The following is a 24,697-nucleotide window of genomic DNA, read 5'->3' as shown; positions in this document are numbered from 1 at the left end:
AGGTAACAGGACAGAGCCTAAGTGGTTGGCATTCTGTATTACTTGTCAATGGTCAGCCACATGTTTTAAGACCAGACAATACGTAGAAGTGTGAACATCTTATTAGGAAAGCTGAGAAAGCTAGCAAGTGGTGTTTTGCCAGAATGACAGGCAATTTCTCCTTCCCCAGCATGGGGCCACAGGTGTCACTTGAGAAAAATCCAGAATTATCCTCAGAGAGAAGTTTTGCCTTATTACAGTCCTTGGATCATTGTCCACTTGACTCTCTGGTGTTCAGCACTAAAAGAGGATGTCAGATAGGACATTGGTCTACACGTTTTCAAGTCACTTGGTTTTCATGGCTCTAGAAAAACATCTAATACTGGGGAGCCTGGGTGGCTCAGTCGGTTAAGTGGCTGCCTTCAGCTCAGGTCATGATCCTGGGGTCCTGGGCTGGAGCTCCACATGGGGCTCCTTACTCAGTGTGGAGTCTGTTTCCCCCTGCCTGCCGCTCTCCCTGCTTGTGTTTGCTCTCTTCCTCTCTCTCTCTCTCTCTCTGTGTCAAATAAATAAATACAATCTTTAAAAAAAAAAAAAAAGAAAAGAAAAGAAAAGAAAAACATCTAATGCTAAGCAAGATAAACTGAGGGAGTAGGGGGATGTAGGTTGGGAATGGAGTACCTATATAGAGTACTCTCAATAGTTCACTTCACTTCAAAGGTAATGGGTAGCCATCAAAGGTTTGCAAGTAGGAAGTACATGGGAAGGAGCGTGTGATGTGTGGGTGGTTAAGCCAGGGGCAGTTTCGAGTGGAATTGAGGAAAAAGAGACCAGAAGGGAGAAGGTATTGAAATATTTCTGAAGCCTGTAGTAGGGCAATAGGTATGAGAATCGAAGGGAAAATCTGTCACATTCTGTAGAGAGAGAACTGGCAGGTCTTCCTGACAGAAGAACACGAGAGCAGAGGGAATGTGGAGGCTGGCTCTGAGACCGGGAGCCCACGTGATTTAAGAGGACCATAGAAACTGCAGAAACAGACGTCGTGTCAAGAGGGATCATTTGTGTGGGGGAAGATACATTTGTTTTTAGACATGCTGATGTTGAGTTGACGGCAGATCATCCCAGGGAAATGATCCAGCAGTTAGCTGATGATAAAAGAATGAAGCTATCCAAATGAAGCTATCCAAACTGATGGAAGTGCATCATTTCACCTATGAAATCTTCTTGCCAAAAAATCAACTCGAATCAGATCACACCTCTACAGTTTACTGGAAACTCGGGTGGGTGGAGGGATGATATGTGTTAAACAACATGGTGGGGATGTGATCAGCAAACTCCAGAATGTGGGACATGGCACAGGACAAATGAGCTAGTGTTTGCTACAAATACATTGCAAGGAGGAAGAAAAAGAGAGGGAAAGAGAATCTAAAGATTAAAAGAGATTTTTTTAAAAAACACATCAACCAAGTGCAATTTGTGGACTTTATTTGGATCCTGCTCTGAACAAACTGACTCTTCACAATATTTATGAGATAACTGAGGAAATTTGATCTGATTAGATGTTTGGATGTTTTTAAACATATTAATATTTTTATAGTTAAGACTTAAAGAAAGAGTCCTTAAAATCTAAAAATATATAGTGGAATATTTGCAAATGAACTGATCAAATTTCTGAGATTTGCTTCAAAAGAATCCAGTGGGAGAAGGACACAGGGAATGGTGGGGTACAGAGGAAATGGGAGTGCCCATAAATGGGTGACTGTTGGGTGTGGCTGGTAATACCTGGGGGGGAGGGGAGCATCATCACATAAGTCTCCCCACCTTTGCATACATTTAAAATGTTCCATAATAGGGGTGCCTGGGTGACTCAATGAGTTAAGTATCTGACTCTTGATTTGGCTCAGATCATGATCTCAGGGTCATGAGATTGAGCCCCTTGTCAGGCTGGGTGCTGGGTGCGGAGCCTGCTTAAGAGTCTCTCTTTCCTTCTTCCCCTCCCCACCTCCACACACGTGATCTCTTGCTCTCTCTCTCTCTCTCAAGTAAATAAATTAATTAACTAATTAAAGACAGGGCAATAACAATGGTGCCAGGTTACAATCAAGGAATCTGATGCCTTCATCTGATTAGGTGGTTTGGAGGTCATGGATGATGGCAACATCTTAGTTTCATGAAGATGAGGCCAGTACAACCAGATGACTGGGACTTGAGCTGGAGGACTGGGGAAGCAAGGGGGGAGGGGCGATGGAGTCTGTGTATCTCCGCATCTGGCCACGAAAGAAAGGAAAGGGATAGAGCAGCAAAGACAAGGGAGCCCTTTCTCAAAGTGAGGGAGCTCTGGCAAGTCCATGGGAAGAGAGGAAGCAGCCCATGGAGGGCCAAGTAACCCAGCCCAGAGGCAGGACCGGTGTCCTCAGCTCAGGAAGTGAGATGGAGAGCTGACCTTTGGGTGAGGTTATTCAGGGAAGCTGATTCACAGTGAGTGAGGTGTAGAGAATAAAAACGGGATGAAGCCTCCAGAGGAATCGGGGTTTCCAAGAGCACTGGAAGGACTGTGAAGGAGGGAGAGAAAAGGTCAGGTAAGGGAGAAACAAGAGAAGCATGGAAAGGAGAACGAAAGAGAGACTAGCTGAGGACGGGGCTTGGCGTCTGGGTGAGGGGCCGAGAATGACAAGGACAACCAGGCTGGGGCCGAGTGAGGGCAGGTTTATGGAGTGCAGGCTGGGGTCCCAAACACTATCGGAGGGTCAAGCAGGCGGCGTGTACAACCTGTCTTGTTGCTGTTAGACTCCTCAACTGGAACAATGGGAGAAGGTGGGGGGCCATGGGTGAAAGGGGTCACTGGCACCCAGACTAAAGCGGCATCCGTGGCAGCCAGTGGTGGAACAGAGACCTCCAGCTTCCCCAGGGAGGAACTGCAGGGGCTTGAGGAAGGAAGGGCTAGAACACTCCCCAGAGAGCCAAGTGGAAAACCAATCCAGCCAGGGAGACTCAGGGTCATATTAGGAAGGTTAAAATGTGCCATCCTTTCTCTATTATTTCTGAGCCCTCCACTCTACACACACCCTTCACTTCCAACCCTTCCCCCACCATCACCTCACCTCCGAGCCTCATCCTAAAGACAAACTGAATCGGTAGCACTTGTTTCTTACATTGCCTGCTAATAGGAGAGACCCTGGAAATTTAATGACCTGCTTGTTGTAAAAACTCCTGAGTCTAAATGTCATGACCTTTCAACAAAGGAGATTAAGATTTGGGAAGAATACATTTCAAATCTAGATTCATCTGGATGCTGATTTTGACATATCTACATTTATTTTCAAACTCGGGGTGGCCCACCCTTCTTTTGGCCCCCAGTACTCATTGGTCCTCTTCTTCTATACCACTAGAATTTTTAGCTGGGCATGTGACTGCTCAAAACAAAGACAGAATATCTCAGCCTTCCTTGCACCTAATGGTCATTCAATCAGCCCACCAGTGTGTAAACAAACATGCTGGATGTGAGCTTCAGAAGAACTTTCCAGAAAGACAGTTGGTGCACACCCTTCACCCTTTCTTTAGTCCTTCCTCTACCCTGCTGTCCAGAAGATGAGTCCAACCTCTATCTCGGACTGCACAGATAGGAGCAAAGCCTCTGGATGGCAAAGTCAAAGAAAGTTGATGCCTGAAGATTTGAAGTGAAACACACATCAGCCCAACACCATCTGTCCTTGAACTTGTACAGAACTGGGATAAAATTTCTGTATTGTTTATGTTAACGTGATTTGAGGATTCTCTGTTATAGGCAGCCAAGCCTAATTCCAACTGATATACAAAGTATTAAAATTAACTAGTTCTCAGTAAAAACAAACAAACAAACAAACAAACAAAAAACAAAAAAAAACCCCCACTAATGTCAAAGGTAATGATTTGCTATTTATAAGAATATATTAAAATCACACAAGTAACACTGATGATCATCTATTAGATCAAACCTATAACCATGTGTTCTTTTTTACCCCATGTGTTCTTAAAAGTATATTCAGTGACCAACTTTCAACCAGTTTTCTTGTTTTGGGTCCTGTGTCGGACTCTGGGGAGGCCGTCATGAATAAGCAACTGCCCCAGCCCAATGAACCCCACATCTGGGGAAATTGAAATCTGACTACAATAATGGGGTCAAGCAGCAGGTGCTAGGGGCACAGTACCCTCTTCCTGCAGACTGAAGTAGGGCCCAGTGAATGCTCTTTCAGAGATGAGGTCCCAGTAGAGACCTGAAGAACAAACAGGATCTGGTCGAAGAAGAGGAAAGAATCAGCTGGCCAGGCAGCGGGACCTGCTGGTGCAGAAACTTGGAACAGGAGGGAGTGTGGCATTTTGGAGGGCTGCAGGAAGGACAATGCCAAATGAGGTCCATTTGTGCAGAGTGACGTGGGACATGACAAAGCAGTGCTCTATCCCCCTGCATTAGGAGAGGCTGAAAGTGACCTAGAACGAGGCTTCAGACTGTGCAGTTTTAGAGTATAAGAGGAAGTCATTAAGGGTGTTGGAGAAAAGCACTGATACACTTCACTTTGGGCTCAGTTGGGATTGCAGCCAGTCATCTAGTATGTCGGTGCCAGAGTACAATCCCCAAAGTACAGAGCAGTTCTGGGGGAGAGGCTAAGGGGATGGGGTCTCCATGGGGTTGAAGAGCAAGTGTAATTAAAGCAAAGCCATGGGGGAAGGATGAAGGCTGTGGGTGTAGGCTACACGTGGGTGCACTTCCAAAATGCGGTGGTTCCAGGCAATGTCCCTGGTGTACATGGGAGAACAAGGCTCGGGGTTGGGCTGACAGCTCTGGCATGGAGGCAGAGCACTTTAAGAAGAGAGTTTCCCTTAAACTGCACAGAATAAATTAAAATGAACCGGAGAAGAAGGAGGAGGAGGAGGAGGAGGAGAAGGAGAAGAGAATTTGCTTGCGGCGCCTGGGTGGCTTTGTTGTTAAGCATCTGCCTATGGCTCAGGTCCTGAGCCCAGGGTCCTAAGATCGAGTTCTATATTGGGCTCCCTGCTCAGCGGGAAGCCTGCTTCTCCCTCTTCCACTCCCCCTGCTTGAGTTCCCTCTCGCTGTGTCTCTCTCTGTCAAATAAATAAATAAAATCTTTTAAAAAATGAGAGAGAGAGAGAGAGCTTGAGAAGAACCAGGGGAGTCCAGGAGTGTGTCTGAGGGAGAAAGAGTGAGGAGCGGTCCCTGAAGGGGACTACGGAGAGACCGAGGGTGGGTCAAAACTCCAGCTGCCCCACAGAAAATTCAGGGGCAAGGGTTGAGGCAGATGGCAGAAAACAGGTCTTCAAGCAGCAATCCTACTCTCGGCTTCCAAGTCTCTTTGTTTAAATAAATAAACAAATAAATTTTATTTATTTGTTTTTTTATTTAGTGGTGGTGGTGGTGGTGGTGGTGGTGGTGCCTCTGGGTGGCTCAGTCAGTTAAGCATCTGCCTTTGGCTTAGGGCATGATTCCAGGCCCTAAGATCCAGCCCTGCTTGGGGCTCCCTGCTCAGTGGGGAGTCTGCTTCTCCCTCTCTCTCGCCCTCTGCCCCTCCCTCTGCTTGTGCACGCGCTCTCTCTCTCTCAAATAAATCAAACCTTAAAAATGAAATTAAATAAGATTTTTTGTGGTGAAATATACATAGTATGAAATGTACCATGTTAACCATTTAAAGGTACAGTTCAGCGACATTATATTCCCATTGCTGCGTGACTGTAACCACTAGCCCTCTCCAGAGTCTTTTCATCTTCCCAAACCAAAAATCTGTACCCATTCAACAATAGCTCCCCATTACCTCCCCACTTCGGTGCCTTGGAACCTCTGTTCTACTTCCTGTTCTATATTTGCCTTCTCTAAGTACCTCATAGGAGGGGAATCATACAATGTCTCCTTTTGTGTCTGGCTTATTTCACTTCCCATCATGCCTTCAAGGCTCATCCATGCAGCAGCCTGTGTCAGGCTTTCCTTCCTTTTTAAGGCTGAGCAGTATTTCATTGTAGGTACATACCACATTTTATTCATGCATTTGTCCAGGGTATTATACCTTTGGAGTAAAAAGAGTCGGGAGAAGTTAGCAGGGAAGGGGAGAAACCCAGAACAGGAGAGGAATGTAATCCACTCTCATTTTACATAGAAATGTGGAAACTGTAGTCTGTGGAAGGTCTGAATGGCTCAAAGTCATAAAGAATTCAAGTCTTCTGACCTTCAGACTGCTTTTTCTTCTGGTCCCGTGTTTACCCCCAAGCTAGTCTGAATTCAGCTGAATTCCCTGATCTGAGGAGGACTATGGGTGGGGCAGATGAACAGATCCTGAAGTCTGACCAGGGGCTGGAAATCCCACAGCACGATGCCACACCAGCACAGAAAGGGAGCTGGAGAGACTGTTCCCAGGCAAAACTGTGGAAGCTCTTTTGGGTCCCACCTCACTGGGTCATTGATCTTTTCTTCCTTTCTACCTTCGCTGTTCACACTCTTTAGCCATCTTGTTCCCTTTCTTCATCTCAGCAGGATAGAAGCGATCTCTGCTGACCAGGTAAAAGATTATTCAGAAGTTAGCTTAAAGCACTATCTGTGCCCCTCCCAGGAGATTTACATTTTAAGGGGCAGCTTCAGGAAATCGAAAATTTTAGGAGCCCAGAGAATGGGACTGTAACAGTAGAACAGCGGAGGGGGTGAGAGTGCCGTATTCAGGTAGGAGTGGGGTGAGAAGGTTGCAGAAGGAAGTGGGTGGGGAAGTGTCCGCCCTGCTACCCCTCCCTGGAAAAAAAGGAGGCTCACTCACAGATGCACTAGGGCTTTGTTTTTTTTCTTTCTCAGAACATGATTTTAGCTTCCTTGTGTGTGTGTGTGGGGGATGCATCTTGTGTTTATTTGCCATCCATACAGCATGCATTGTCGCTTTCTGAGCATGGTAAGTTCTCGGTCAAACCTGGGAGGATGATTAACCACTGGCCAAATATTTCAGACTTGCACAAAGGAGCCAGGGATAATAGAAGGGCTTTTGTTGCTTCTTTATCCTTCACATTTATCATGGGTCAATAATATGTAAAATATTGTCATTGAAGAACATCTTCCTCTTTTAACCTTTGAATAGAATATGCTTCCTTAAGTATTTGCTTTATTTTTCTTTATCCATTTTTATTAGTGTCACACACACATACACACATCACATTGCTCTTGTATAATATGTAGAGCATAACAAAATCCAGACTGTACCAGAATCCTCTTAAACTTGCTCGAATGATTATTTTTTATATAGAGTGCTCCAGTTGCCTCTAACATCAGGGTTACCCATGAATAAATGCAAGTACACAATCCCTACTTAGGGAATCAGAGTTTATGAGAAAGTAATTTTATTTTCTTCTTAGATTTTATTTGGACTTTGTGTGTGTGTGTGTGTGTGTGTGTGTGTGTGTGTATGATTTCTGTGAAAACCAAATGTCTCCAGGTCCAAAGCAGAATGTATGAAACAGTAAGGTTACTACTATTTGGCCAGTGTTTTAAGGTTGGTAATATACATTATCCTCATTTAATTCTCACATCAGCAGTGTGAGCTGGTCAAGATGGTAAATAGTTGCTAACTTATAATGTGGAAACTAACTCTTATACATAACTTGGAGAAGGCATAAAGCTAGCTGATTTGGACCTGGGTCCTCCTTCCAAATCCCAACCTTTTCTCACTATATTATGAGCTAGTCATCACTATCTGCATATCTCTACTAGACTGGCAGTTTAGTCTCGATGCCCAATGAACTTGAACTCTCTGCCAGAACCAACAAACGTAGCAAATGGCAATCTTCTATCTCATCTCAAATGTGTGTTTCTTTCAAGTGGTTGCCTAATCAGATTTGCCATGGTCAAAAAAAGAATGAAATGTATATCATTGTAAATACATTCTTTTTTTTTTTTTTAAGATTTTATTTATTTATTTGACAGACAGAGATCACAAGCAGGCAGAGAGGCAGGCAGAAAGAGAGAGAGGAGGAAGCAGGCTCCCCGTGGAGGAGAGAGCCTGATGCGGGGCTCTATCCCAGGACCCTGGGATCATGACCTGAGTCAAAGGCAGAGGCTTTAACCCACTGAGGCACCCAGGCACCCCTGTAGATACATTCTTAAAGTGGGCTATTTAAAAAAAAAATGTTTCACTATAAACTCTTTTAAATATTATTTACCAATCCACAAAATTGGGAAATAAGATTTTTAAAAAGGTTTAAAACCAAAAAAAAAAAAAAAAAAAATGCAGCTAGCTAAAACGTCAGTAAAGTGTACTTAAAGGACTTTTACCAAATCAGTGTCTAAAATGTTATCTAAACTCGAAATTATCCAAGCCTACATACACAAAGAGAAACTCTTTGGGACTTATTTTTCCCTTATCATTTATTTACAAGAATCACTTGGTTTGTCCTGTAAATAGATATGATACATACTAGGAGAATACTTACCTACAGAAATGGTAAATAATTATGCCCATTTTTTTCTGCTTCAAATAGTTTAAATACATTTCTTGCTTTTACCTTTATATAATACCTTTATATCATTTATTTTTTGCTTATTTTACTAAAGAAACTTTCTCTTCTTTTAGAAAATTTTATTTCTTTCTAAATTATACTCCCTTCCACCAAAGTGTAACAAAGTCAACAGGCTACTTTTACAGTAATGAGAAAACCAACAAGGATCTCCTTCAGAGTAAGGCTGAAGGGAAACAATTTGTAGTAAAGATTTATTCCCTTATCCTCCCCTCCAAATATTACAACTCTCAACAAAGAATTCTTGTTTAGCCTTATTGAAAGTGTGTAGCAGGGTGGTGTTTAGAAATACTACAGATCTAAATGTACATACATAGCATTGCTAACTCAGAGTGAGCACAAGGAAAATGAGAATTTCAATTTGTTACCATGACATCTCCTAAACAAAAGAAAAATATTAAGAGTACAGGATTTTTTTTAAGTCAGTATCAGGACAATTCCTTAATATATTGATAATTGCTCTTCTAAAAACTAGTACTAATAATCAAGGATCAGTACTCTCACCATAATACTCTTTTCTTCCACTATCATTACTGGTGCATTAGTTTCAGCTCAATTTTAAAGTTACAGATCTCTGGTTTAAAATGAGTATTTCTGCCCATTAGCCTTAAACAGGAAATCACTGTTCCAGAATTTCACTTCAAAACCACACACACTATTGCTGCTAAAAGAGTTTTAGATGTTAATTGTGACAAAAACATCCGGATGGTTTAAGTAAAATTTATTATATCATTTTTTAAAAAAAGTTATGCTTCATAGAGAAACTTACTGAGAGAGGGGCATTCAAAACTGAAAAACACAGCAATATAAAATAAATTTATACCTAAGGCTACCCTGATTTTTGTTTTCCTGAGCCGATCACTCTGTATTTAAGAATTTAAAGGGTTACTGGGCTCCGACCAGTACTGCCCAGGACCATCCTGGGAATTGGGAACAATGGTGAGCAGGAGGCAGGAAGAGCTGCTGTGGGATGTAACACTCCGGCGGCACAACAGGCAACGGCAGCCTAGGTTTCTGGGTGCACGGTGGACGTAGGGATGCAAACTGGTCCTTCACTTTGAGCTAGGTGAGGGAAGGGAGGGAAGCCACGTCTTCAGAAAGCAGGAGACCTGGAAGTATTGCAGAAGCTAGGTGGATTCTCCTGCCTCGGAGAACTGAAAGCAATTCAAGTAGGCTGGACCTCGGGGAACGGTGGGAGGAGTGGCCGGTGGCAAAGATCCCGCTGGAGACGCCGATAGAAACGGGATTAGGAGGGCCTTACAAAGCGAATTTAAGGAGATAGGACTTATCCTGAGGGCAACGGAGATTTTCTAAAAGGTTTTAAACGTGAACACGACCGGATTTACTTTGCAATAAAGTATACCTCTCCGGTGGCAATGTCGAGATGGGGGAGGGGCAAAGCCCGAGGCCGAAAGACTAGTGAGCACAAAACCACGACAGTCCAGGTGGAGGACGCTGGTGGCCCGTACAGAGGAAGTCAGAGCGTGGCAGGAGCGACAACCTGACGACCTGAAGGACGAAAGTAAAACAGATCCTGGGGCTTCATGGCTGCGGCACGGGGTTGGGGGCTGATGACCGAACTGTAGTGAAGCAGTTGCTGAGATGGGAGACTCGGGCAGTTCGGAAGAAAGGTGCGGAGCTCCGCTTAGGACACACAGATTGTCAGATTTCTGTGACACCCAAGTTAGATATGCGAGCTCTCAGCAGGGCGGTCTGGAAGCAGGACGACCCTCTGCGGATGGACCAGACACCACCCAGAGTGCGCACGGTGGAGGAGACAGCCCTGGACGGCTCCCCGGGGAACACCACCCACGCAACTGGACAAGGCTTCTAAACTGCACTTCTTCAAATATACGCCGAATCACAAAACACGCTGCGAGACCGTAGGGGAGTTCATTGCTCTCATTTCTTCAGGTGAGAAAAATGAGACTTTAGGGTAAGGTTTGTTCATGATCACCTGACGGAGAGTCTCGACTTTCCGTCACCCAGCCAACAGAGCCCCTCCTCTACCCTAAAAATTAACTCAGTGGATCGGATTGCTGAAACATATTATTTCTCAACATTTCGGCAGAGTGGATCACAGAAATAGGACTTTTTACTTTTTAAATGCCTTTTGTTCCTTTTATCCCAATCCTCGTGAAATACTGTAATCAACTTTCAGTTTTAATAAATATTACCAGACATCAAATATATGTAAAAAAAAAAAATCAGATAGAGGAAAATTTTAGAACCTATCTCCACCAGTAAGCTCACAACTTCTTCAAGTTCTCTGAGCTGCATAAATAAACCTTGACAGACTCTGGCTTTACGCTTATTAACTCGGCACGTCCATCCCCCGTCCTCCTATCTCGAGGACTTGCCTAATCGCTCACCCCTCCCCGTCCCTCTCCCTCGCTCCCCCGCCCCCCCTCCGGCCGCACCACCTGCTCCCGGCGCCTCCCCCTCTCCTCCCGTTTGCACGCCCGCTCCGGTTCTCACGCGCGGCCCGCGGCCCTCCCCGCCGCTCCCGCCCCTTTCACCTCCTCGGTGCCTCAGGACCCGAGCAGGACCGCTGCGAGCCTAGCTTCCCAGCCCCTCCCGCACTCCTGCTTTTCCCCGCCCGCCCTCGGGCGCCGCGCCCCCCACGAAGTTCTCCCTCCCGCACCGCCCCCCGCGAGGACTTCAGAGGCGGTCCCTGGCCGGCCGGCGCTGATTGGCTATCTCCCCGGCGCCCCGCCCCTCCCGTGCACGCGCAGGAGGTGGGGCGGGCCCCGAAGCGGGCGCGCGCGGCGCGGTCCCGCGGGCGGAGCGTCCGTGACCCGCGTGCCGGCCTCCGCGTCCGGGCCCCGGCGTCCGCGAGGTGGGGGCGGGCGGCGGCGGCGGGGGTGTACCCGGCCTGGGGACTCACATGGCCCCGAAGCTCCCCCCACCTTGCCCCGGCCGCGCTCCCTAGCCGCGGCCAGTCGGGCGTCCCGCAGGGACTGGGAGCTGCCCGAGGGGCCGTCGTCGTCGCCAGCCCGGTAGCCCGGATGTCGCTGCCCCCCGCGGCGGGGCCGCAGACGCTCCTCTCGGCCCCGGGAGGAGGCTCGTCTTAAAGGGACCGCGCCGTGTTCGTCCGGAATGGGCGGCGCATCCTGCCCTCCGTGCGCGACCCATGTCCCGAGGGGGTGCCGCGGCGCCCGCACCACGGGCCCCCTCCTCCGGGCGGGGTGCAGTTGGAGCTCCGCGCGCCCTGCCCCGGGATGGCCGCAGATGGCCGCCCAGAGGCCGGGTTTTCTCGGGCCCGAGCCGTGGCCGGTGGCGCCGCGCGGGGCCGGGAGGCGCCGGGCTGTGATTGGCCGAGGCCGCCGTGAATGCAGGACATTGTCTGGTCGCGGCCGTCTCCGTCCCTGCCCGCCGCCCTTCCACAGACCAAGATGGGTGCGGAGCGAGGGCTCTGGTCGCCAAGGTGCCCCCGGCCAGGGAGCGCCTTCAATGGTGGGAACACCACAGGGGGGAAAACGTAACTTTTACGAGATCGTGGGTTCTGAAAATGGCAAAAGGAGCTGTTTCAAAATACAAAATCATTCTCAACAAGGAAATAAAATCGGTGTTTGATAGAAAGGTTTCCTTTAAGATTAAAAATACTAAAGTAATTGAAAAGGGCCGCCATAAAAACGGATTAGTTTGGTCTGCAAGAGTTCTCTAAGACCTATGATAATTCATCTGAATATCCTTCATAAAATTTTAATCTGTATAATATTCATGCATACAGTCATACGGATATGAAATCACCTTGTTCAGGACATCCTCTCTGGGTCTTAGTTTCCATATTGTAAAAAAGACTGGACTGGTAGCTTTCCAAGTTTGTTTCTATTGTTAAAATAACTCCGATTCTGACTCTAGGCTTAAAGTCATGATACGTCCTATGTGTTGGATCACATCTCAAGGTCTTGAAATAAATGAGATCTCTTAAAGAGCCCTCGAGATGTCAGTTCTCAGATCATCTTTGAATATATGTGGGAGTTATTTAAGTGGAGTTGTAATCTTTCCCTGTGTAATTTTGGAGTAAAGGGAAATGAGAGCAGTAGAGAAATGTATGGAGATCAAGAGCAGGGTTTTCTTTCATCCTAAAGAAGTTTTCTAGGTAATGGAGTATTATAATAAAGAATAGTCATCTTTCCTATTTTGTTCCCAGTATCAAAGGGGTAGAAAGATGGCAAAAGAAAGAAGACACATATGAAATAAGAGATACACAAATAAAATGTTTGGAGAGTTTTGAATAAAACGAAGTTGTATTTCTTTTGAAAAAGCTGCATAGGAAAAATTATTGTAGAGTTAAAAGCAGACTTGTGTTAATACAGATTATCTCTGTGTTTATGTATTTATGTATGTGTATGTGTGTATATATATATATATATATATATATATATATATTTTAATCTGTTTAACTTTTTAAAGGGTTTTATTTTAATTCCAGTATAGTTAACATAGACTGTTGCATTAGTTTCGGGTGAACAAAATAGTGATTCGACAACTTCAGGCATCACCAATATAGATTATATTATAGTATAGCTTCAGTTTAATGCTGTCTTCAGAATTAAAAAAAAATAATAATTTCATTTAATTGAAAAATCAACAAGAATTAGAGACTTGGAAATGACAAATGAAGGACGGAAAACATCCAGAAAACAAGATAAATTTAATGGACATGATTCATTGTAAGAGACATGACCTCATTCCTTATTAGTGGGATTTCCACTAAACCAGATTTGATGTTAAATAAATTTATTTTACAGACTTTCCTCAAAATTATACTAATTTAATATTTTTTTTATTGTTGTCCTTGTTTTGTGGAATGGAAAAAAGGGGAAAGAAAAGAGATACAATGAAAAATTTAAAACATTGTTGCAGTTTCCTTTTTTTGTTTAAGATTTTATTTATTTATTTGACAGATAGAGATCACAAGTAGGCAGAGCGGCAGGCAGAGAGAGAGAGAGGGAGGAGGAAGCAGGCTCCCTGCTGAGCAGAGAGCCCGATGTGGGGCTCTATCCCAGAACCCTGAGATCATGACCTGAGCTGAAGGCAGCGGCTTAACCCACTGAGCCACCCAGGTGCCTCTGTTGCAGTTTCCTTAAATAACAGTTGTTCCGATCTCCTTTACCTCACCTGTCATAATATAGGAATAAAAAAGCAGAAATCATCAGCATAAAGATTCTAGTTGTCCCCAGAAGTGAAGCACGAATAGTTGTGTGGATGTCTGTGAATAATGCAAGTTTAGTTTTGATCACTTAAACTTATAGAATTTAAATTGTTGATTTCTAGAATTAAGCTAATTTTACTTAAAAGTTATTGAAGAAGTGATTAAAAGTTAGGGATTAAGCTGAGTGAAATAAGCTGTTTATGATAAACACAAGCAGCAGGTTATATGATATAGTCTATAAAGCATGAAATGACTAGCCAAGTAAGTGGGATTTTTCCAGCAAGTCTTTTCCTCAGGACTTTTGGTTTGGTATTCCACATAGAACTATAGAATAATCTGTATACAATCATAACGTTTACCCAACACTTAGTATATACCAAACACTGTTTTAAGTATCTTCTTCTTCTCCTTCTCCCCCTCCTTCTATTCTTCCCCTCTTCCTTCTCCACCTCTCCCTCCTCCTCCTCCTCCTCCTTCTTTCAGATTTCATTTATTTGACAGAGCACACAAGAAGGGGAACAGGAGAGGGAGAAGCAGATTCCCTGCCGAGCAGGGAGCCCAATGCGGGGCTCCGTCCCAGAACCCTGGGGTCACGACCTGAGCTGAAGGCAGACGCTCAATTGACTGAACCACCCAGGTCCCCTATTATCCCCATTTTATTTTATTTTTGTTTTTTTTTTCCCATTTTTTCTTTACTTATTTCTCAAAAAAATCTTAGTCTTTTTAATCTTACATTTTTAATTGACTAAATCTTTAAAGAACTTAGTGACTTTGTCTTTTAAGTTCCAGAAATACTGACATGACTATTTTGATAGGACTACATTTTAAATATCCACTTATACTTTGTATATCTAAGAGTCCTATCTTAATTTTCACTATCACATATGAATGAAGGCCTTGTATCTTATTTTCTTTATCTAGCATTATATCATACTCTTGAATTTGAGATAGTCTGTCTTGAGAGTTGTAATAGAAAAGATAAAAGAATGCTATGTCTTGATTGTTTAGAAAGTATTTCCATAGTCAGTTATGGTTCAATAGGTAAACTAAGGCCTATAAACCTGAACTCCTTTACGGGTAATACTGTTCAGCAAGAATGTAGTACACGATTGGCCAAATATGGATTTGTTTAAATAAACTCAATTTAAAAAGTCTGAAGCTCTCCTCTTTCTTTGTTATTATTTAGGCAGTAGGTTATATTAATGATAGAAGTGTATTTTCAACTGCTTTTAAAGAAATTAGGTAGCGACTAATGAATTTACTGTTCTACTCAAAAACGTCTACACTTAAGGTAAGAACCTTTGCCAGTAGGTTTAAGTTGAGAATCTTTGTCAAGGGAGAGACGTTGCTCTGAATCATGAATGGTATCACGAAGAACTGCGATCTCCTTGTTTTATCCTTCTTGAAGATGTTGAAGCTTCCTTCTGTAGATGCTCTGTGGCAAAACAGTAGAATATGGGTATGGGTTTGATTTAGTTTGAAGTCTTGCTGGTTTGGCATCAAACTCTAACTGTAATTTGATAATTTCACTTTGTTTCTCCTTCTCTTGAGTTCTTAACTTTGCATTTAACTCTGAAATTTCTACCTCCTTTTTCTCTATCAGGTCTTTATGCTTTTCTTCTTTTGACTCAATTTTTTCCCGCATATCCTGACGAAGTTTCCTTATTTCTATCTTATGTCCCTCCTCTTTGATTTTCATTTCACTCATAAGTTTGGCAATAGTATTCTTATATGCCTGTTCATGAGATTTTAAATTTTCTTTCATAAGATCAACATTTCTTTTTAGTTGTTCATTTTCACTTTTCAAATCATGTTGAGATTTAATGGTCTGTTGTAGCCCTTTTATCATATTACGAAGAGCAGCACATTCTTCTTTAATTGAGATCTCCTTTGTTTGCATTACTTTTAATGAATAGTTTTTTGCAACTGTATATCCAGTATATTATTCTTTCCACTGGTTTCTATCATTTTCTCAGCTCACAGGTCCCTGCAGTTTCCCACACCTCCTCCTCTTCCGGGTGCGGGTCTGTCCCACAGGGCTGTCCCCTCCCTGTATTCTCCCCATTTTAAAGATGCAGAAAGGTTAGGTAGCTTGCCTGAGGTCAGACAGCTGGGGGGGACAGAGCTGGGAATCAGGCCTAGAATCCTGACTCTGCTCAAAGCCATGTGGCTAAGTGTTCTCAATTCCTCACTGAGCTGACTTAGTTATTTCTATGGATGTGATCATTAATGCACTTTTGATCAGATTGTTTCAACAGTTACACATTTAAATATTTTGCGCTTTCATCCATTTATATTTCAGGTGAGCCTGTGGCTACCGGAGTGTCATTTGTGCTTAGTCTGCTAGAGAAAGACAAGCAGGCCTGTCACCTTTGAAGAGAAACGCCCCTGAAATTTGTATCTCTCTTCTCTTTTAAGCAGACATGGACGTGGGCAGCAGCACATGGGAAAGACCGCTCCCTTTTCTTTCTTTTCATTCTTTTTCTTCTTTTAGGCCTGTGGCTTCATGGGACCCCGAGAACAGAAGACCAGCTGGCCGTTTGGGGTGCCTCGAGCTGGTGTCCTTCCCCGCACAGGTGCTGATGTCCTTAGCCAGTATCAGCCGAAGGCTGCCAAGTCACTCAGTTCTCAGAAGACAGAGAAGGGAGGAGGCAACAAGAATGCATGACTGGAATTTGGGGATTCAGTAGCATAAAGCTGAGAGAAAAGGGGTGGCACCTTCCAGACGGTTTCCCCCCTTTCTTCCTCAGTCTGAACCTTTGGCAGAGAAGTGGCATGTGCTTCATGACAAGAGTAAAGGCCGCTGCCCCTTGCATTGACCTTGGCCTCCTTAGGCCTCATTCTACAGTGTAGCTCTGCCGCCGAGCGGGGAAAGGGTGCAGTCAGGCTCAAACCATTCCCTGTCAGTGCTTGTTCACCGGGCATGCATCCAGAGGGTTAAGAAATTAGAAATAAAATTATTCTGAACGGGATCACTTGCGACTCATTAATCCATGTGATTTCTGATGTTCATTATCACTGAGAATTGAGTTGCCTAAGTCTGTTTAACTTTTGTGATTAAGGATCAGCATTAGGATTTGAGGTTCTGGGGACAGAGAGGAGGAAAGGATTGTGCTCAGCCGTCTTCCACCCCCACCACTCCGCACCCAGTGCTCTTTGTCCTTGGCCAAAAGTGCTTCTCCATCTCCTGTAAAACCCTGATGGGGGCAGACAGCCCAACACGGAGGACAGGCCAGCACTGGGCGACCCGATCCACAAGTCCTCCTGCCATCAGTGGGTAACAGGCACAGCCACAATCGGTCTCTTGGTCCTAAGGCGCCTAGCAGGGCAGGTCTAACTGAAGACTGACCTCATTAGCCAGGGGCTGTCTTTTTATTTATTATAGTTCTACAGTGTTCTATAACTAAGCTCTTACCATATGATAGTTTTCAAATTCAAATATTTAAACATCTTATGAATGTGTAAAACTATTTTAAATCTAATAGCAAACACCTACTCGTGTACCTTTGTACTCATACTTCGCACTCAACAGGTGGCCACCCTCTCTTCCTGGGATCCCGCACACAACCAGATTCTAGTGCGCCATCTTCTTTCTTTAACCCTTCAGCCTGGCGTGGGGATGGCTTCCAAAGGTTACCACCCCCGATGCCTCACCTTGCTGATTCCTTTCGCTGAGCCCACACTTCTTACTAGTCTTTTCCAAAAGTCCAAGTGACTGTGCCTTTCCTTCCCTCCTTGGATGGGGTCTGCCTCGGACATCCATCATGAGCTGGCCCTAGTACTGACACCTCCAGTTTCCTTTGTGGCCTTGCCCCCCCTTCACACCGCAAACTACTCCTCTCCCCCACACACTCTGCCCCTCGAGGATGCTGTTCTTTCTGTGGGGAAAACTCCGTGAAGACTTCCTTGGCCTCTTTCCACATGGGCCGCATCTCTTACAACCTTGACCACATTATATTGGAATTGCTGCTTGGCCCCTTCCCAAAATGGAAGTTCCTGGAGGTCAGAGCTCGTGTCGTTCATCTGATATCTTGATGCTTCGCACTGTACCGTGCACATGCAAGAACATGATGAAGGAACAGCTAAAGACAAATAGAAAATGTTTCATTTCTTCTATGGATTCTTTTTCCAGATCAGCTGTCTGGCTTTTTCAAATATTTATTTCAATCTTGTCAATATTGATGTAGACAAAATGATACCCTTTAATTAACATTTACACAATAGCGAGCTTTTACTATGCTGGATATACCAGATATGCTCTCAAAACGTGAGTAAATTAATATTTCTAATTCAAGTGTTTACAATTTAAGGTAATCTGATTTCTTTATTAGTGGTGAAGCTTTTTCTTTTCTTTCTTTCTTTTTTTTTTAAGATTTTATTTATTTATTTGACAGCGAGAGAGGAAACACAAGCGGGGGGGAGTGGGAGAAGGAGAAGCAGGCTTTCTGCCAAGCAGGGAGCCCGATGTGGGGCTGCATCCCAAGACCTTGGGATCATGACCTGAGCCAAAGGCAGCTGCTTAAATGACTGAGCCACCCAGGCGCCCTAAGCTTTTTCTTCTGCATAAAAGTAACTTTCTAGGTTATTTATTTGGGAAATGCTGCTTTCTTTGTATCAGATTTGCCTTAAGAAAAGGAATTCTGAGGGGCCCCTTCCCCTACTTATCTACATAAGTAGATTTAACTGAGAAGTATCATTTTTGCTATTTTTGCCTGTAAATGAAAAAATAACAAGAACAATTTAACAGTTCTGTTCTTTTCAAGACAACACCACCGTCTGTGTGTTTTCGGCAGTGAGAGCAGGGGGTGGACCAGCTTCTCCCCTGTCCCTTACCAGTGCTTCTCTAGCTCTAGCAGAGACATTTTCTGTAATTGGTTTTCCACATTTGCCAAGAGTCTGTTTCCTCTTAACATTCAACATGTTTAACAGAAGTCTTGTAATAGTTCCAAAAATAATAAAGCGGGTCCCAAGCATAAAAATGATCCATACACAACACATTGTTTTTTTGTCATGGCTTTGGTTTGTTAAGTTCCTTTTAATAATTTTTTAGTGTCAAATCATGTGGTAGAAATGAAAAGGTTTTCTTCACAGTAATAAAACCCACTATAGATCTAGAATTAATGACTTGTGCATAGGGCAAGAGTTACCTGCCAGCGCCACCCCAGGACAGTGTGGCCCCTCAGTGTCCAGCTCTTCATGCTGTGTTGGAAGTGGGACATTCTGGTTAAATTTAATGTTGTATCCTCAGAAAGAACAAAAGCGTTTTCGAGGTACATGCTTCCGATATATTGGGAAAGCTATTTTTAATCTGATGAAATTTATTTATCACGTTGTGAAATGTTAATATAAAAAAGCAACACGAGCTTATATTTTATCCACCCCCGCAATTACTTCTAGGAGGTGGTTAAAGTGTCCCGAAGTAACTTTCTCTGTTTCAATAATTAGATATTGGACAATTGAAAAAAATGTAGATTTCCTTTAAAATTGTTACTTAATTTACTGGTGTTGTAGTCAATATGATGATTACCACCACTGTCATTATGAATGAAGTACCTTTAAGCGTTGAGGGCATCTGGACTTTGGAAGAGGTTTAAAATCCCAGAGAGAAATCAGATGCACTGGCAAGCAGGTAGCAGGGAAGTTGACAACACAATCCTTATGATTATGTGCAAGGCATTTTAACCTTTTCCTCATGAGTGAGTCAGAATCCGAAAAAAAAAGCAATGGAACCTGAATGTTTATAACAGCAATGTCCACAATAGCCAAACTATGGAGAGAGCCCAGATGTCCACTGATAGATGGATGGATAAAGAAGATGTGGTATATATACACAATGGAATACTACTCAGTCATCAAAAACCAAAATCTTGCCATTTGTAATGATGTGGAAGGAACTAGAGGGTATTATTCAAAGCAAAATACATCAGAGAAAGACAATTATCATCTGATCTCAGTCATGTTTTTTTTAAAAAAACAAAATGGAGGGCGCCTGGGTGGCTCGGTGGGTTAAGCCACTGCCTTCGGCTCAGGACGTGATCTCAGGGTCCTGGGATCGAGTCCCGCATCGGGCTCTCTGCTCGGTAGGGAGCCTGCTTCCTCCCCTCTCTCTCTGCCTGCCTCTTTGCCTACTTGTGATCTCTCTCTGTCAAATGGATAAATAAAATCTTTAAAAAAAAAATGGAGAAGCATAGGAGACGAGAATAAAAAAGAATACAAGACTAAATCAGAGGAGGTGAACCCTGAGACTCTTAACCACTGGCTATTATATAAGATTGATGAATCACTGACCTCTACCTCCAAAACCAGTAATATATTATATGTTAGTTAATTGAATTTAAATTTTAAAAAGTTTTAAAACCCAAAAGATAAGCCCAGCGCAGTAAAAATAACCCTGGCAAGGGGATATTGCCTCCTGCATCACTGTTAGACTGAACATCTCAAAGCCGGTGGGATCTATCCCTGACTCATACTCGTGTTTGGGAAACACATTCTGTCCTTTCCCCAGATCCACTTTCCTCTTCTGAAAGAGCCTGCTCTTTCCCACAGGACCTGGACAGACCTCGAGCAAAAGGTCTTGCTATTCCACGTCCGTCTGGGGTCCAGCTGCATCCATAGGACCAATGACTGCTTTGGAACCGAAGAAGCCCAGGTTGAACCTGATCTTTGGAATCTGAATCAGCATCTTAACAAGGTCTTCGGGAGACCCAGGGCAACCCCCATGTGAGAAGCCTGGCTTAGAGCACCCCAAATGAAGATAAACAGAGACTGCCACCCCCGGGGGAGTGGGAACTCCCTTATATATCAGATATTTTAGCCCCTGGTGTATTATACACCATTGCCTATTTTAGCCTATGTTTCTAGGGAAGGGAAAGACTCGGGGAGGTGGGGAGGTAAACAAAGAGTACTTACCTTACGAGCCTGATCAATACATGAAGTTCAAATTCAATGACCACCTTCATGGTAAACAAAAGGAAACACTGCAATGGGTACAGGCGTCATTCCACGGAGAAGGGTTACATTTTGAATCTTTGTTGGTTTCCTAGGGTTACTGTGACAAAGTGCCACAGGCTGGCTGACTTCAGTGACAGAGTATGGTTTGGGTCTGGAGGCTGGAAATCTGACCCTCATGCTTCCTCTGAGTCTCTGGGGACAGCCTTTCCTCTCCTAGCTCTGCAGCTCCTGGCCGCCCTTGGCCTGCAGCCGCCCCACTCAGCCCTGTGCCTGCCTCGGTACATGACGCTCTGCTGCCTTGCTTCTTACTGGGGCTCTCTTCCCCCTCTGTGGAAACCAGTGATCATGGATTAAGCCCCAGCTCCAGTATCACCGGCAATGATGTGCTTTCCAAGTAGTGCCATATTCCGCCAGACCTGGGGATCCTGTGATGAGGAAGACGTGGCCTTTGGAGGAAGTCCAAGTCTGGGGTGGCAGGGACAGCAGAGCAGCAGGAGGGGCTCCTAGGGTATCTTTCCAGCCAGACTTCAGGCTACCCCCAACTCCCGCATTGATTCTGCGGCTCTGGAACTTGGAAGTGTAACAAATCCCAAGCGATTCTGAGGTAGACAGCCTCTCTTGCAACCTACCTCCAGAGGCATCAGGATCTAACAGAGATCCCCATGCTGCCCAACTTGCCCAGAGTGGACCCTAAGAATGCTTACAGACAGACGATGGTATGTGTGTGAGCACACGAGTGTGTGTGTGTGCGTGTGTGTGTGTGCACGCGTGTGTAAGAATGAATCTGAGCAGGAGACCCTCATTGTGGAGAAAGCAATCAGGAACTGGTTGTTAGAGTATAGTGACAGGTGACAAGAGCCCTTCACAGTGTCATGACAGAAAGTTTTATTGTCGTGACAACTACACACTAACCTCGACCATTTCAAAATTGAGATGGTTCATTCATTCATCAAATACTCAGAGCCAAGTTGTGCTCAGTGCTTTGGTATTTGGGGTGGATTGCTCTTAATTTTTAAAAAGTTAAATAAGTTTAGGAAATTAATATAAGATTGCAATTAATACATTTTTATTCTGCCAATTATGGATGTGCAAAAACTGCCATCAGTGATTTTATTTTTAATTTGTATGTATTTATTTCTGAATAGGTAAAACCGAAAGTTACGGAGGATGACAGTGCAAGGTGAATATCTCTCCCACAGAGGCGACTGCTGTTACTTGAGAAAAACCATTTTTAACACCAAAGAAGTAAGAAGGACATAATCTTCGGGAAAAAGAGAGCTTTTCCCAAAAGGGAACAGTTAAGAAAAAAAAAATGTGTGTATGTTTTTCCTTTTTTTTTTTTTTTTAATTCATCTCTTGCTTTTTTCCAAGTATTTCCACACTCCTTTCATGAATGAGGCATTGTTCCAGATATGAGGAGTACATCAGAGAACAAAACAATGAAAACACCATTCCCTGCTTTCTTGGACTTACATTCCTGTGGGAACTGAACTGAATCTGGAATTGGGACATGGAAATCCAAGCCGTTTGAACAGGGAGAAGCCAACAGAAGCTAAAGGAAGAGGATGTCCCAGCCATCCCAGAGGACCCCGGTGTCCTCCAGGCACAAGGGGTACAAGGTGGGCATGCCCTTAGAAACTGCCCAGCCACACCAGGACTGTTCAGAGGCTACGCCAGCCAGACCAGATGAAGGACTTCATGTCTGGTGAGAAGCAGATCCTGACAATAGAATTTGGTCCAGATTTGACTACAAGTGCGAGAGATGACTGGTGAGATGCAAGCAGCCTTAAGGAGCAGAGAGGAGAGTGATTGTAATTCTTTGATAGGATTTCTGTTCATGCAAAGAAACCAGTTCAATCTGTTTGCCATTTGCATGCTTCCTTCTTCATGCTTCCAGTATCTGGGCATGTCCCTCAACCGAGTTGGCGGCTGAGCTGTGATGAATTACTGGCTCTCTGTCGATGGCTCTCCAACCAGGACATGGGGTGGGAAGCGTTGATCTCAATCTTTATACTTTTTTGAAATTAATAGACATTTTTAAGAAAGCAGTTTTAGAAAAAAAATAAAAGTAGTTTTAAGTGTATTTTTAAAAAAGATTTTATGTATTTATTCAAGAGAGACTGAGTAAGAGCAGAGGCAGAGGGAGAAACGGGCTCCCCACTGAGCAGGGAGGCCGATGCGGGGCTCAATCCCTGGACCCTGAGATCATGACCTGAGCTGAAGGCAGAGGCTTAACCCACTGAGCCACCCAGGAGTCCCTAGTTCTAGATTTATAGAAAAGCGTTTGTATAGGTCTTCATCCATCCCAATTTCTCCTATTATTACCATCTTGTGTTAATGTGATGATTTCTTTCAACCGATGAATGCATATTGATACATAATTACTAAGTAAAGTCAATAGTTTACATTAGGCTTCCCTCTTTGTGGTGTACCTTCTGTGAGGTTTTTTTTTTTCAAGATTTTATTTATTTTTATTTTTTAAAAAAGATTGTACTTTATTTGGCAGAGAGAGACGACGAGAGAGGGAACACAAGCAGGGGGAGTGGTAGAGGGAGAGCAGAGCCCGATGTGGGAATGTATCCCAGCACCGTGAGATTGTATTTTTAAATCATCTCTACAGCCAACGTGGGGCTCACTCACAACCGAGATCAAGAATGTGGGTTTTGACAAATGTAGAATGACGTGTATCCACCATGGTAGTATCCTATGGAATGATTTCACTGCCCTAAACCCCCTGTGCTCTGCCTATTCATCCCTCCCTCCTGCTGAACCCGGGTAACCACTGATCTTTCTACCAACTCTATAGCTTTTGCCTTTTTCAGGATGTCACATAGCTGGAACCATACAGTATGTGGCCTTTTCAGATTGTTCTCTTTCACTTAGTGATATACATTTAATGTATATGCTATGTTATATGTGGATATCATGTCTTTTTGTGTTTAAAAGCTCAATTTTTTTCTCGGACTATATATTATTCCATCATCTGGACGGACTATATTTGTGTTTCCTTTCATCTATTAAAGGACGCTTTGGTTGCTTCTAAGTTTCGGCAGTCATGAACAAAGCTGTTATAACCTTTTCTATGCAGGTTCTGTGTGAAGATAAATGTTCAACTTATATAGGTAAATGCTAAGGAGCACATGATAAGCAAATGTTTAACATTTATACTTTTCCTTCAAGAAACTCTTCCCTTTATGTCAAAATTGAATCCAGAAAAAAAATACAGCACAACATTTTGTCATAAAATACTACATTACGTGTAATTTTTTTCTTGATATCAGCTCGCCAGTTTAGGAAACTGCATTTCACATCGCAACACAAAGCTAAAAAAATGTTTTTAGCACAACTTTTGGTCATTTGGCTTTAAAAATAGACTATTTTTTAGAACACATTTACGTTCACAAAAATATTGAGATTCTCATATATTCCTCCCCACATTTGCTTTTTAATGCTGTCATTTAAAAATTTTTTTTTCTTAAAGATTTTATTTGTTTGACAGAGAGAAACACAGCGTGAGAGAGAACACAAGCAGAGGGAATGGGAAAGGGAGAAGCCGGCTTCCTGCCAAGCAGTGAGTCTGATGTGGGGCTCGATCCCAGGACCCTGGGATCATAACCTGAGCCAAAGGCAGACACTTAAGGACTGAGCCACCCAGGCACCTCTAATGCTGTCATTTTGAAAAAGATTTTATTTATTTACTTGTCAGAGAGAGAGAAGGCGAGAGAGAGAGCACAAGCAGGGGGAGCAGCAGAGGGAGAAACAGGCTCCCCAATGAGTAAGGAGCCCGATGTGGGACTCCATCCCAGGGCCCTAGGATCATGAACTGAAGGTAGACGCTTAACCGACTGAGCCATCCAGGCATCCCTTTTAACACTGTTATTTATAAAAATATAGCTACACATAGATTGATTAAGGGAAATGTTGATTTAAAAAGCCCCTACAACTTCTAAAATTCAAGAACACACAAGAGTACTCGAAGCGCACCTGCGTGACATAAGCAGCATTTCTCCTGCTCCCACTCCCTGCCTCGGCCATCACTCAGTCTGTGTGTAAGCTTGACAGCATTTGTTC

At 43.8% G+C, this 24,697-nt stretch overlaps 2 long non-coding RNA genes across 5 annotated transcripts; one reads left to right on the top strand and one right to left on the bottom strand.

Moving 5' to 3' along the window:
* Positions 1 to 9,218: 9,218 nt before the first annotated feature.
* On the bottom strand, positions 9,219 to 11,155 carry LOC132014039 (uncharacterized). 3 transcript variants are annotated; one of them, XR_009403194.1, is made up of 3 exons: positions 11,034 to 11,155; positions 9,878 to 10,422; positions 9,219 to 9,623 (listed from the first exon to the last, which is right to left on the bottom strand). It is a non-coding gene; the product is annotated as an uncharacterized LOC132014039 (long non-coding RNA). The 3 variants fall into 3 exon arrangements; XR_009403193.1 differs by having other exon boundaries at positions 9,878 to 10,023; positions 11,034 to 11,144; XR_009403195.1 differs by lacking the exon at positions 11,034 to 11,155 and adding an exon at positions 10,938 to 10,977.
* LOC132014040 (uncharacterized) lies at positions 10,342 to 23,140 on the top strand. 2 transcript variants are annotated; one of them, XR_009403197.1, is made up of 3 exons: positions 10,342 to 10,428; positions 20,222 to 20,366; positions 21,772 to 23,140. It is a non-coding gene; the product is annotated as an uncharacterized LOC132014040 (long non-coding RNA). The 2 variants fall into 2 exon arrangements; XR_009403196.1 differs by having other exon boundaries at positions 20,222 to 20,395.
* Positions 23,141 to 24,697: the final 1,557 nt, after the last annotated feature.

The sequence above is a fragment of the Mustela nigripes genome, chromosome 3 (genome assembly GCF_022355385.1).
Source record: "Mustela nigripes isolate SB6536 chromosome 3, MUSNIG.SB6536, whole genome shotgun sequence".
NCBI lineage: Eukaryota > Metazoa > Chordata > Mammalia > Carnivora > Mustelidae > Mustela > Mustela nigripes.
Note: the sequence above shows the minus strand (reverse complement) of the source record. Positions and strands in the feature narration are given on the sequence as shown.